Below are 15077 nucleotides of genomic sequence, written 5' to 3' on the forward strand. Positions count from 1 at the left end.
TGTGTGCAGACATCTCTTTTGCACTCTTGAGACTTTGTGCTCCTTAGTTTAAGGGTTGAGAGAGGACAGCCTGGTATCACCAAATACTATATGAAAACCATGATAATTTCTTGTGTCATCGCGTCACATTTTCCTGCTGATTAATATTTTGTACAATGTGGTTTTTCTACAAAAAAAGTCAAAAACAGAACTCTACACTTGCGTCCTCACTGAGAAATTCTAAATCTCCGTCCAGCATCGGAGAGACTCAGCCACATGTTTGTGCCTCAGTCAGAAACGTTAACGTCTTTTATTTGTGCTGGCTGAAGAAGTGTTAGCGGTTGTGCTAATGCAAACTCTTGCTCTCTGTACCGGTTACTTAGGTTTGTGACGTGTGAAACCTGGGCTGTCTGAAACCGTGTTTTTGAGACTGTTATTGGTACAGTCCACTTCCAAGGTGTGGAAATACTCAGCGATGCACTGGCTGCTTATTTTGGCCGAACACTGTCAAGCGGCATACGACTGGAAACGAGCACAAGCTGCTCCAATAGCTCCACTAACATCATTCCACATAATTTCAATGCAAAAAAAAAAAAATAAAATAATAATAATCTGTTCTGGAAATCCACAGGTTTTACAATTTCAAAATCTAGTGACAGATTTGCTTCCATAAAAAAACACCATATGGACATAGCCTGATTTTCATTGGAGGGGTGTTTAAAACAGGTTGATGTGACATGCAAAATGTCCTCAAAAGTAGCTTGATATTTCCCATGATATCACAGGGAGGAAGCAGACTGTTTCATGTGGAACTGACAACTTATATGTGCTATACAGCTTGAAAACTGTTAAGGTTGAAGAAAAACAACCACAATGAGAACAGATTTGCTCAGCTGTCAGTCCTCTGTCAGTGCCACAAAGAGAAAATCATGTACAAAATTTCCTCCATGTTATTTATTTTGTACTTGATTTATTTCAGTCATTTTACTGAGATAAGTGCTTTTAGGCGCAGCAGATAAGCATAAAGCATAACCAACATCAATCAACTTCCAACAATTGAATTTAGCAATCCACTCGCCCCATCATCTGTTATCCTGCCTGTCCTGGGTCTGTCCTGGGTGAGGAAAGTGTGTGTCCACTCAGATGATGGAGGAGAAGCCACCTGTTCCAAACTTTGGTGCCCGTCCATGGACTCTTGATTGCTTTAGTTCAGGTTCTGTCTTTTCAGTTTGGTCATTACATAATGTTCTGGTGTTCAAATCCCATCTTTGAGGGTCCACACACATTTATACGCATGTAGTGTACTTTGTTCCTGCCACTCACTCTAAGTGTATCATATTAAGCACCAAACTGCTTCAGTGCAAATTCCTGACAAGACAGAAAGACGGCATCATCTGCAAAAAGCAGACATATTGATCCAAACTGTACTTGGTCTGGACCAGTTGATTCTCAGCTGCACTGTGACATTCTGTCCATATGTCCACACTGCAGCTGCAAGAGAATCCTGTGTAAGAGCTTTAGAAGAATATCTGTAAAACTGTAACTTTGAATGACTAAAACACTGAAACAAAAGTAAAAGAGTGAAGTAAATATTGTGCCAAACTGGATGTTTGACAGCACACTGAGTCATCCGTGACGACTTATCTAGTACGACCAAATCTCTGTGGTTCAAAAACTGTTTTGTAGTCACTTGCATGCCGTAAAAAGTGTATGCTTGTTTAAGCTGATCTTGACCATGCTGTTACAGCCTATCAAATGCATGGCTTTGATCATCTGAATAATACAACTTCATAATTTGTAGACACTAACTATGTTATTTCTGAAACATGTTTTCATTTCCTGGAGACTTTCAGACCACTTCAGCTAATGCTCCTTTTGGAGCTGGCAGCTAGCTATTCTTTAAAGATCTGAAGGTCTACACGAGAAACACTGTGTGTATGTTTGTGGAGGCCTGTTTAATCTAATGGTATCAATGTTACTAATGCAAAGCACGGCTGATAATAACCCCCATGGTGATTCAGTGGTTTCTGTTCCTAGTCCCACTGTGACACACGGGCGATAGATTATTGCCATGTAGTGCAGTTAAGGTGGTATTATCTTGCAGACGGAGTGGTTAGAAGGGAATCATGAAGTTTAATCATCAGTCATACTCGCTTTTCAACATTTGTTTGGCTTGGGTGGGAAGGAGAGGAGTCATTTTTCCCAGGGCACCCAGTTTTTTTTATTGTTTCACTTGCAACAATGGAATTGGCAAAAGCACTTGGGTAAAGAAGAGGAATAGCTAAAATGTGCCAAATGATTATCCAATTAATCTTGAATTCAAGGTGGAGTGTAATGGTGAGAGCAAATGCAACCTCAGTGCCTGTGTTCTGATGTTATGTATGTGTAAAGTGATAGGAAAAGAGATTGTAAAATTGTACAAATTGTCCATAAAGTTTCTGTGTTAGCTCTCATAAAAGACAACATAAAATATACTTATGTCTCCCTAAAGTGAGGAGGAAATGTATTTATTCTTGGAGTTTGTGAAAGAGTCAAACACACATCTGCACTCATCTAAATAAACAGTGCAAGGTGAAATATAAAGAAAAGTTTTATGTGTGGAAACCCCTGAACTCTCTTCCCTTAAACACAAGCTGAGACCTCCCTCAAAATCTACCTCGTCCTCTCTTACAACACTGGTCCTGTGATGTGTCTGTGATGTGGACTTTCAGTGCATAATCTGCTTTTCTTTCCACTCAGTTTTTGCTTTTGCTTTTTAAAGACTCGGTAAAGTCTGCGGGAAGACTGACATTTGGCCCCTCTAGCTCTGACATCAAACACTGACCTAAATAACCAACGTGGCCATTTCAAAGAAAACACTACTCCACAATGGTCTACCGCCTCCACACTTGACCAGTCCAACTAATAAAGAAGCAGATGGTCCTGCCCAGCTATGTCAGTCAACCTGTGCTGGCCTAGAGTAAAACACTGACACCTGTTTAGTTAGCATTCGTTCCACAACGACAGAGCCCCTGAGTTTTAAACACAGGAGCACAGTTAAATACTCACCTGGAGGCTGCAGTTGTTGGACGCATCTTTGTTAAAGTTACAAGGTTCAGATTTTACTGGCCACTATAGTCAATACCCAATCAGCTTCGAGTATTTAGAATCTTTTTACAAAAAGAAGGAGAACCTCTGTAAGAAAACTGACTGTGGAGCTGAGGCTAACCTTCCCATGGCAGTAGAGCTATGATCACATCATCAATGACAGTCAGTCAGATTTGCTTCCTTTTTGTAATGTCATGTCCGTCATGACATGACGTGGCGTTACGTGACAGAGCCTGTACACAGAGTCACTAGTGAAGAGAAAGGAGAAGTTTGCAGTAGACCTGAGTTTATCAGCAGAATCAGACAAAAAGAGGAAACAGTTGAGGTCTGTGACTGACAAACACGTCCTGGCTGAGGAGGTGCCAGAGAGGGTTACAGAGGGCCAGAGTAGGATTTAACAGACTGAACAAAGAAGGTACTCACTACAAGGAAAACTTTCCAAGCATGAGAAAGACAGAGCCAGAAAAAGTTGCCAAACAAAGCTGAAGCCTATTACAGAGCGGGACACACATGTCACCATGTTTCTGCTCTGACTACTGATGGCCACAAACAGTGCCTGTGCTGCTGGAACCAAGTAGCTCCCCTTTGTGAGACAGCCAGTGGGGTGTCGCTCCACAGCCTGGAGATTCTCCTGGGAAGAGTAAGAGCATGTTTGTTTCACAGCGTCTGTGCATGAACACTCTTCCTCGGCCGGGGAGATGTGTCAGAAGGAGGAGGCTCCAACAGAAAGCCTGGGTTCAACTTCTCCTGCTCAGACTGATGGTAGCACAGAGCGGAGAGAGGAGCAGCAGGGGTGCAGAACAGCAAACTACAAGGCAGACAATGCAAATGTGAATGGAAGGACCTGTAGACTCCCAGCTGCAAGAACAAAACATATTCTATTAAGATGGCAACTTGTCTGGTGGAGAAAGGCAGAGCATCCTTCTTCCTTCACCCAGGTATTCTGTCTGCCATTACAGCTACATAGTGAGCTGGTGACTGGGAGGGACAATGGAGTTTAAAGTGTGAAAATGCTTCTGCAGGTTTCATCAAGCAACACGGATCCTAAATTGAGCTGAGGTGAAGTCCCAGAGCAGCAGCAGCAGCAGCAGCAGCTGAGGCAGATAAAGATCACCCGCCACTGTGAGACCTGGACAGACTGCCAGAGGGTCATCTGAAGTTGCTGTTGCTATTTTAGTTGTTAACTCAGAGAGGATGCTCATTGGTTAATTGTAGTATTTACATAGAAATGAGGGGCGATTAACTGCAGAGGAGAGTGAGACTCTGTGTTTTTGTGTTTGTCTTCTTGTGTTTCACAGCATACACATTATGAAAGACAAAAATTATGAAAAACAAAAAATGTGACAGAATCTACTGTTATGTCAAATACTGATATTTTCCTTGGAGTATCTTTATTTTGTGACGTAGCTGTGAGTGAAATAATAACTTTTTGTGCTGGGTCATAAAATGCCACCTACTAACAAAGGCAAATAGTAATTCCTAAGTTAGAAAAATCAAATCTCTGTTGTATAATTCTAATTTAGTGCAGAGCCAAGGCCAAAACACTGAGAAAAATTATGTATATTTAAAACTGCCCACATTAATGTGACATGGTCTGAAAGCAGGAGTGTGACAGAAGAGAAGTGGGAGGGAAACGGTAACAGACTAGAGGGAGGGCAGCAGAGTGACTGCCACCGCCAGGACATTGATGACCAAATGAATAAAATGTGCCTGCACTAAAGACATTTGCACATTGTTGCTGTGGTGTTGCAGCAACTCGCTTCAGGGGCCACTGCTGCCATCTGTGTTGCTTTACTTCATTGGAATTGATGGTATGCACTGTAATTAAAGTCTAAGAGCCAACTAAAAGAGTGATCTCTGCAAGCTGTGAAATGGCTCTGAGTAACAAAAATATATATATCTTTATGTATATAATACACTGTCTGGATGAAATGAATGAATCCAAAAAGCATAAGCAGTGGAACAGTGGAATTCAAGCACACATGAATACAAGGTAGGCATTAATTTACACTGAATATATTTCATTTGGAATAAGATAAAATAATGAAGTCACGATGAGGAAGCTGCAAATTAAGGACAATAATCTGATCACAGTCACTTTATGGGCATTAGGCCCCGTGCCCCACCCACCTCCGCTGCTTGTGTTAGGTCGACCGGTAAAAGAGCAGTGCACATCAAGATGGTTAGAGGTGGAAACATCAGAGAGATTCAGCCACATGTCTGAGCTTCAGTCAGACCCAGACTCAGTCTGTTGTATAAGAACAGTAATTGCATCTTTTATTTGTGTTTTTTGTTAGCTTGTTACTGGCAGTGGCTGACACAGTGTCAGTGGCTCTGATCTTGCAAATTCTTACTCTCTATACTGACCATCCACTGTGCGCTGGAGGTTGCAGGTTACTTTTGCTCCACCCCGCAAGTTGGTGGGATTGGTTCCTTAAGTTTATGACATATGCGACATATGAAACTCTGGCTGACTGCATCCTTTTTTTTCTTTTTTTTTTTGTTAAGTTAAAACTTGATTCTCATTGGATCTTTAAATTGTAAGGTTGAGATTTGGTGTTTGATTGTGGTAAAAGTTAGGTTTAGTTTATGGGAGGTTAGGTTTGTGTCATCTTTTGGAGGGATTCAACCTCCCACCATACATGAAAAGAATATTGAGATTATCTTCTTGAAACCAAATGAGTAATTACACTTAGACCACAGAAGTCCAGTCTGAGGCAAGCACAACTTCCTCAATTTCATCATTGTAATATCAACAAAAGAAAAGCAAAATGCTCCTGATTTGAAGTAGAAGGAAATTGATGCTTTAGCCTTCAAAAGTAAAAAAAAAAAAAAAAAAAAAAAAAAAAAAAAGGCAAAATGTAAAATTATCTGGCAACAAGTGGTTTTAGAATATTACAATTCTAATTTTGAGGGTAACCTTTAAAATAGACAAGTTACAACAGCCTGTTTACTTTTGTCTCACAGAGGAGTCAGAAGTTTTTATTGCTCTCTTAATAAAGTGTCCAAACCGGCAAAATGTGGTGGCAACTGCACTGTAAGCATCCACAGATAATTTCTGAGACTGCATTTCCTCTGCTGCTGTGTGGTGTTGCATAAAAAATGATCACATTCCTGGCTAAAAAGTCTTTTTCAAATCTTTTTTCCCTGTTGCTTTTGGTTGACACATATTTGTACAATGTAACAAATTTCCTGCAAAATCCACCACAATCCCCAGATTAGCACACTCGCAAAGCTAACAGCTAATTGCTAAATTTATCATTTTCAACACTGTGTAGTGTTTGCATGTCAGTGGGATCTACAAACAACTTAAAGACATGATCATGGTGTGATCCCACACTGCCAGATGCTGTGGTTAATGAATGCCTCAAACAGTGGATTTTTAATCTATAATTCATAGTCTTCATTTGAGATGAATACCTGTATTGTGACAAGCTGCTGTGTGCAGTTACTTCATTGTCGGACTCAGACCAGGCTGAAATGGCCCCTTGTTAGAGAATGTCACCTTTCAAGTCTTTTGTTTTCATGTTACAGTCTATAAATAGAAGCAAGAGTAAGTGTTGGATGTGTTCTCAGATTTTGAACTGAATCATCTGTCATGGCTCGATGTGGACCTTTGAAAAGGAAGTAACAGGAAGCACAAAGGCAAAGAGCATTTAACAGTCGGAGACAACGGCGCAATCTGGTTCGAATACACTTCCTTGCTGTCAGCAAGAGATTGTCACAATAGATCACACAGTAACTTCCTGTAGAGCTGTCTGTGTCAGTCCATCAGTCACATTAGCAATCTAAGTGGGGCTCAATCAAGTGCAGTCCTGGTAAGGGGAATCTGTCTGTCCCCAGTATGTGTCCATCAGAAGGAAAATGTTGAGTATTGATTTCATGTCTGGAGAGCCCACAGACTGCAGCTGGAAGTGACAGTCGGTGACTCAGCTCTGTTCTGGTGACAGACAAAAGCTTTGAAGGTGCACTGAGAAACTATCAAGCAGATGTTTATTGTAAAGACAGAAAATAATTTGGTCTTGACAACGTCATACGCACACTGGGTGCCAGCTAGTTAACGTAGCATCACTGAACTCATAACTATGCTCCAGCTTATTTTTGATAAGAAGAATGACAGTATTATGCCAGGTTTATGGCAGGCTGCCAATTACAGATGCCAAAACAACAGCTCTGTGTAAATTCACATTAATCCTCTTGCCAAGAAAAAACAAAAACATGCTAAGAATAATGAAAATGATGGTATCAGTTTTGTCCTCTTTTCATGTTTGGTATGCTGCCATCTCCCGTTGCTTATTGACTGCTGATGTTTACTTTTTGTTTTCTATGTGTTGGCAGGTCAGACCTTTATAATGAGGGCAAATAGAGAGGCCAGGGTGGAAAAACACGCAGCCAAGTTTGTGTTCCACAGTTAAATGCTAAATATTGGCTGCCAAAAAGACGTGATGAATGAAGCTTACTGTGAAGTGTAGAATTAATTTGAGCCATTATGGTGTGATTTCTCTTTGGTACACGATGGATGTGCTGGTTTATTTTTATAATCACAGCATACTGTACATCTCACATTCCCATTGACTCATCACGAGGATTACTACTCAAAAAAAGCCTCTGTTCACAACGGACATCCCCTCTTTTCACACACATATACGGCACTTTAGTGGAAGAAAAGTAACACATGACATCTCCCCACCCGCCAAGTACAGGCTTGTTGACTAACTTCATCATCTGAGAGAAGATCCTTCCCTGGAGAAGAGACAGACACATCCCCTTGTTGTCTTGTCTTTGGATTGTTTCCTTTATCATGGAGAAGCAAATCTTTAAGGCGTGTATTTCACACTCCCCCACTGAGAGAGATTTTGTTTGGGGGATATCAAAGGGCCTAAAACAAAAAATAAAGACTAGTATAAAAGCACATGGTAAAACTTGCCTCATGCTCAAACTTTTCAAACATGTGAATGAATGAAGAAAAAAACTTAACATTTTTGCTCTGTTTGGAAGCAGACTGAAAACAGTTTTTATTCAGGCACAAAAAGGAGGCTTGTATTCAATGTTTATTAACAAGCTCTTGAAGTCCCTCCTTCTATTTTGTCAAAGCAACAATACAATCCCTCTTCAATTTTGTTATTTGGAGACTTAAACAATTCCGTTTGAAGTGTCTCTTTTTTTTTTTTTTTTTACGGATGTGGATTTGGCTTGTAACTATGGCTTCACGTTTTTTGTGCCACAAGATTTACATAAAAAGCCTGCAGTCTGGAAAGTTTCAAACACATTCTGGCAAAAAAGTCGACTAAGGATGAGCGACAAAATGAAAGCCTCAAGGACTGGTGAGGCTGTGTGTACATTGCGTGTGTGTGTTGGGGACGACTGGAGGGGGTTGCTGGGTAGCTGAGCTTTAGCCTGGCTGCGTTTGAGAGCAGAAAATCCGACTTGGTTGGTAAACAGAGGCTCCAGGGACACTTCTTTAACATGCAGGCTGCTGCGGACGAGATGGAAGCCCTCTGTGATTCTAATAGAGAAAGCTCATAGAAATCACCGTACAAAATGCCAATAAGGCTGTCAGCCACCACCACAGCCCAACACAGACACAAACACCCCAGTGCTGAAAATTATACAACACACAGACACGCACAAGCAAAAATGATGTACATCCCCTTTTGAAGAGTAACTCAGTCTAAGCTTAAAATATCATAAGGGCATCATCTCTCTTTAATTTAACCCCCATTGGCTTGGACTGGGTTAGTGCTTTTCAAACGTATACAACAGCTAACAAACTAATTCTTGGGTTGGGATTTTCAAAAGGGGGCGGCACACATTTCAGAAATTCCCAGACTGAATGTTATTTGTGTGTCCTTGGACGTAAGATTTTCTTTGGAATTTCACACCCATATAATGTTTACATTCTGCTTCACAGAGCTAGAATTTTAATTTCATTTTGGTGTGAAGTTAATATGGCTGCACATAGTCAGGGCCCCTGAACCCGCAGCTCCTGATTTTACACCCCAGTGACATCACAAATTCAAGGGTTCTGCCTCTGATGTCTAGCTTTAGGAAAGACTGATGCAAGTTCACAGACATCGACCGAACTCTCCTGGGACAGTGAAATAATCTATGAATACTTAACATGTCTGAGATTAACCTTTAATAACCCTTTTTTTCTGATCTAGTCTGCTGTATTGGACTAATGCTCTGTGTACAGTTTGGATAGTCCTCTGTGAATGTATAAGACGATGAGACTGACCCTCCTGAGAGCTGGTTTCTCCTCCTTTCCTTTCTTTTCCTTTAGAGGGAAGCACCTGTAATTTGTCTTCATCGACTATTATGGACATCCTCAGGAACAGAACCCGGACCCGAAAAGTATCAAATCAACAGCACATTTTTCAGAAAATGGCAGATCCAATTTTATACATGTCCCTGAGGCTTCCCTCTAACTGTTGGTGTGCTGACCCTTCACTCATCTGACGCTGCTTCTCGCAGCCTAGGAGGAGCTTTTCAAGATTGTTTCTGTCTCTTGCAACCTGTGAGATGGGCCTCAATTGAAGGCTTGCTAACAAGATGTCCCACTGATGTTCAATATAGCATCTTGAAGACATGCAAACCTGGCCGGCAAATAATCTACATGAGACAGAAGAGATGGAGTTTCGTCTCATTTTGACATCTGACTAGATAGCGTTGTCTTGTTTGTCACTTAATGTGATGTGGTAGCAGAAAAACACCGTAAATGTTGATTTGAACTTAGATCGTTCTCTCTGCAGCTTTACATGCTCATGTTGACGACTTGCCTGAAAGGAGGAGCAGTGAACAGAGTCTGTCCTGCAGATGATTTAGAGGGATTACATAACACTGTGGTATACCTGACTTACTGACCCTAAATCAGTACACTTAATGTGGAAAACTATTTCAATTTTACATTTTTATTCTGCTCAACCACTGCAGCTTTTCCACCTGCTGTGTCCCATGAAATATATAATTCCAAGGCCCAATTTAGTCTTTCAAATGTCAAAGTGAAATACATCCTGGTCCGTCTGCAAGCACTCCTCCCACAGTTTTATATCCTTTTTCAGTGGAAACATTCTCATTTCTTAAACCAACAACTCGGATAACTGCTTGTAAACTGAACTATATTACTGATGAAAATTCTCCATCGTTAGGTTTTGTTATTATGTTGGTTCCACAACCCATTACAAATGTATAATTTATGAATAATGAGCAATTAACACATTGCATGGGATTGATTTAAAAGGTGGAAATATCAGGAATATATAACCACACAACCAGTAAACCCCCCTTGATCTTGGGATTTTAGAATATATAGTCTACTACTGTGTCTAACCACATGAAGAAATCAGCAGTTGCGATGCTGTGGCACTTTACAAAAACCACACTGATTCCTCTGATTGGGAAACTATAAATGAAAGTTAAAAATCTGTAAAGTAGCAAACCTGTACTTATCAAATTTGACCTAAATTGCTGCACTTAAAGTAATATCATAGAACTGAACGATTGGAAAAATCATCCAGTGGCTATTCTTGTATGTTCCTTAATTAAAGAGAGATAATTCTACTGATAATTCTCATTTCTGTGTCATTGCTGTGTGTCTTGTCAGTAATTAAATAATAACATTAAGAAGGTAATCATATTTCCTGGCATTAAATAGGCCACTGTAACATTTTTCATGTTGGTAGAAATTGATTGGTACTTGCTCAATTGCCTCCCACATTGATATTCCATGTGGAAATCTTACAGCCGCATAAACAAACGAGGTTTCCCTCTGACACTAAAATCACATTCCAGCAACTTTGATTGGAATTCGTTATGAGTGTGGGCCAAGAGTAGTATCAAACAATATGGATCGGGACCACTCAACGTACTGCAAACTGTCAGGTTCAAATGATAAAACCAGACTGAAATTGGTCTGCGTGCGAAGAATTGCTGAGGGCAAGGATTATAAAGGTTTTTCACCCACCACCTTGCCCCCTATATTGATTTAAGTATAACTAGGAGATTTATCAACACACAAGGTTTGACAGGGAGTTCAGTTACACTTAGAATTAAGTTGCAGCTACCAGGGTGGAATAAAGATGCCACCACAGCAGAGATTTAGGAAAAGGATGGGTGGGTCATGTGACCTTTGCCCACTCTGTACATCGAATACATATTTAATACACAGCCTGTTTTAACCTGTTTCAGCCTGTTTGAGGTGAGTTTCAGTTTCTAAGGCAGTGGATGACAGTACAGGCTCCGCCTGGACATGGACATGCAGAATAAAAGTCCTCCATAATGACACATCTACTTCTAATCTAAGGTGTAGGTTTACATTAGGAAAATTGAGTCATCTAAAACACCCCAACCTTTTTTCTTGCTCTAGTCTGGAAAGAGGTGGGCAAAGTACACAACTCCATTACTTAAGTCAAAGTCTAGACACTGCTGGTCAAATATTACTCCAACAAATACATGACCATAAAAACACAACTGAATCAACAAAAGGAGCTTTTGCATTTCTTTTTTTTTTTTTTTTAGGCAGTGATGAGGTTCAGTCGTGGTAAACACACAAACATTTAAAATGAAAGGAATCTTTCTTTATTTCTAAAATTTCAAACAGGGCCTTAGGATAAGGCCGTGGTCTCTGGTGAAGGATCTTTATCTGACTGTCAGGTTCGGACATGCAGCAGCACAACCTACCTGACAGCGTTTGCTGTTATTGGTTTCTCTCCTGTGATGAACACAGTGTATGGTCTATCACGTTTTCAAAATAAAAGAAAACTCATTCCATTGACTTAAAAACTCAAAGTAACAAGTACGTCATAGAAATGTAGTGAAGTCAAAAATACAATATTTTATATATTAAGTGTAAGTGGAGTGAAAATCATAAGTTTACAAAAAATACTCAAGTGAAGAACAGATACTCAAAACTACACTGAAGCACAGTAAGTAAATGTACTTCCTCACTGTCCACCCGAACACTGAGCAATGTGAATCCTCTGTTTTAAAACCTCAACAAAATCTACGAGCTGCAAGCCTCTGCTGCATTTTGTGTGATAGGAAAGGCATAACATTAACATTAACATTAACATTAACATTAACATTAACATTAACATTAACATTAAGTTCACTCCTTAACCTCCGCTGGCCCGTCCACGGCCCGTCCTGAAGGACCCCACCGGTTCTGAACCGGTTCACCATGCCGCACATCGTTAGATCGGTTAGAGTCTCTAGAATTCAAATATTCAGTTCATCTTGCGCTCATTATAAGCACATAAACATGATTTAATAAGCTCTACCAGTGTGGTGGACTGGAGATAACAGCCATGGGGGTGGTTCTCTGTACCTGTTTCTGGGTCCAGAATCCGTATTCTCTGTCCAATCCTCCACTGTTTACAATCCATCAGTCCGTTAGGGTCCACAGATCACGGCAATAAAGGTTTTTTCCATAAAGTTTTCCGAACGTCCTCAGAGAAGTCCAAGATTACAGAGCGCTAACTCACTCCCGGCTCATGTCACTGTGCGTCTCCTTCCTGTTGCGTCAGCGCCGAGTCAGAGTGGGTGCGTTTGTTCCTCATCTCTCTGTGAACACACCGAGGGCCTCCCGGTAAAGATCCAATCAGATTTCACTCCAGGAGGACCCGGTGAAGACACCAAGCGAACCCGAGCGAAAATCTGATGACGCAACTGTTTGCGTCAGAGAAAGCGTTGCTATTGGCCACTGCCTTTGACAAGCATGCTAGTTTCCAAGGAGACCAAACAGCAGGGGGTGGGCACCCAGAGAAGGATCAGCGTTTCAGTGTTTTCTAAAGGTTTTACTGAAGAGTTACAGCACATTTCCCACAGTTTATAGGTTTATAGGCGCCTGTGAAAAATGAACTAAAACCCTCTGCAATCATAATATTAGCCTCAGAGGTCTGAAACCTGAGTTTCTGACAAGACGCAGAACTAATGTAAAGCTCCCGACAGTTCTTATATAAAGTATATCATAGTTATTGTTATCAATAATACCTTTTCCAGGCTTGGAAAATACAAAAAAATACCACATATGAGCTGATGTAATGTAGGTTGGGTTTTAGTCACACGCATAACAAGAACATTTTCATAAACTCGAAGGCGTTACCTTTCAAATGACGTCTCATAAGAGCGTTTGAGCCTCACAGTTCTTCTGTCATAAGCGTATTACATTTACACAGAAAACTGTGTGGACATTAGGGTTCAAACAGGTGGTGTTAGCAGCCGACCGGCTCCACACTGGTAAAACATCACAAATTGCAGCTTCAGAAACATTCGTGATGAAAAACACTTTTCAGAGAGCGTGAGCAGCATCTGGTCTGAGAGGGCCTTTCTGTTAGACCGCCTGGTGATCACTGACCAATCCCCACAAGGGGACACACTATGAAAGCGGGTCACTGCTTTCATGGTGACACCGTTTCCGGTGCACCTTGCTCCCGCGCTGCCGCAGGTAGGAGGGAATCCCCGGCATCGTTTGCAGGTTGGCGCGTCCTTGTTGCGCGGCTGTGGCTCTGCAGACCTCCTGGCTGCTCCCAGCAGGGACCCTCCTGCTGATCGCTGCTGCTCGGGTGCTCCTGCTCCTGCCCAGTGTCACTGTGCTCTGAGCTTCCTGCCGGTTGCATTTCACAAACAGGAGTTCTGCTCGAGGTCGTGACTGCTGTGGCGGACTAACGCCTGCAGATTCCCTTGTCTTCCTGCGGGTGAGAGCTGACGCTGTCCGATTGGTATGTAGCCTACTCTGGCATCACTTTTCTATTTTTTAATTCATTATTTTGGTTCATTGGACTTCATGCATCATAGGAGCTGGCCTGCTGCTGCCGTCCGCGGCCTTATTGGAGCAGCGGCTGCTGTCGTGGCGCACACCGCAGGGACGCTGCTGCTTTGCCTCTGGTTGTTTTCCTCTGAGTTGTTTGGGCTGTAATCGTTTAACGTCCTATGTGTTTATTTTAACCTGGGCCCGTTTTAAGTGTGAATGGAAAAATATGTGATTGTGAGCAGGACTCTGTTTGCGGTGTTCTGATTTATTGAGAATTTTGTATCTAGGTTTCAGCGTGGTTGTCTATTTCTCGTATTGTTTGCATTATTTATGTGATTTGTTGTTTATGTTGCAGTGATACAGCTGCCATCCAAGCAGCCTTATTTAGGTATGAGTTATGTTGTGTGAGTTGCAGTCGCACAGCTGTCTATTCACAAATGGTTTTGTGTAGGCCTAGTTTATTTTGTTACATGTATGATTTGTAGTGTGGGATTGCCCTTTCATCTCACTTTAATTTATGTATTTTTATGTTTGGTTTAAGTCCTGATTTATTGAGTTGACCATTTATCACTAATTACCAGTTTCTTGTTTTCTTGTTTTACTTTTTTCTTTTTTTTTTTTTTTTCCTCGGTTACACCACTGGCAGGAGGCTCTTTTGGGAGCTGCTGATAACCAGTGTCCAGGTTTCAGCATTCAGCCACTGTATGTTTTATATTTTGTGTTGGAAGTGTAATCCCCTAATTATGTTTTGTTTCTTTTAGGAGCTGGGCACCTGTGGTGGTGGGGCTGGTGTCCTCCTCTGGTGGTGGAGCCTTCTTCCTGTGTGCTGTGTCTTGAGTCTCCTGGTATTGACTTCACTTGTGTGGGTGTGTACCCTGCCACTAGTAAGCCCCCAGCTCCAGTTATATTCATTTACCCTGCCACAGATTGATTGTGTTTTAATGATTATCCTTATGTTGATCAATTGTTAATAGATATTATTGATGGATGGAACCATGTCTCTTGCCTCCTAAGTACAAGGAACTTGTATGCCTTTTTGAAATATTTGGTATCAATTGAGGGTTCACAATTCCTTGGGTGAAATTCCCAGGGTGGCGTTGTCGGATTACAGTATTTTACTGGTGTCCTTTAAAATAACCAGCCGTTGTAATGTACAAAACCTAGAGGTGTGTGTCCTCCCCCTCGCTCGCCACACGTGCATTGTGCCCAATCCCCCAACTATACTCAAGATTTCATATTTTTGTTGAAACTATCTGTTTGT

At 41.3% G+C, this 15077-nt stretch overlaps 1 protein-coding gene across 1 annotated transcript in view; it reads right to left on the reverse strand.

Annotated features, from left to right (window-relative positions):
* pcdh11 (protocadherin 11) overlaps positions 1-13363 on the reverse strand; it is a 140232-nt gene extending 126869 nt beyond the window's left edge. Inside the window, exon 1 of the mRNA XM_071457591.1 lies at positions 12392-13363. The gene's annotated coding sequence lies outside the window, so the exon portion shown is untranslated. The remainder of the gene's footprint in view (positions 1-12391) is intronic.
* Between the last annotated feature and the right edge of the window lie 1714 nt (positions 13364-15077).

This window comes from Trachinotus anak, unplaced genomic scaffold, assembly GCF_046630095.1.
Source record: "Trachinotus anak isolate AG129_WGS33_773 ecotype Australia unplaced genomic scaffold, CSIRO_AGI_Tana_v1 ptg000021l, whole genome shotgun sequence".
NCBI classification, from domain to species: domain Eukaryota; kingdom Metazoa; phylum Chordata; class Actinopteri; order Carangiformes; family Carangidae; genus Trachinotus; species Trachinotus anak.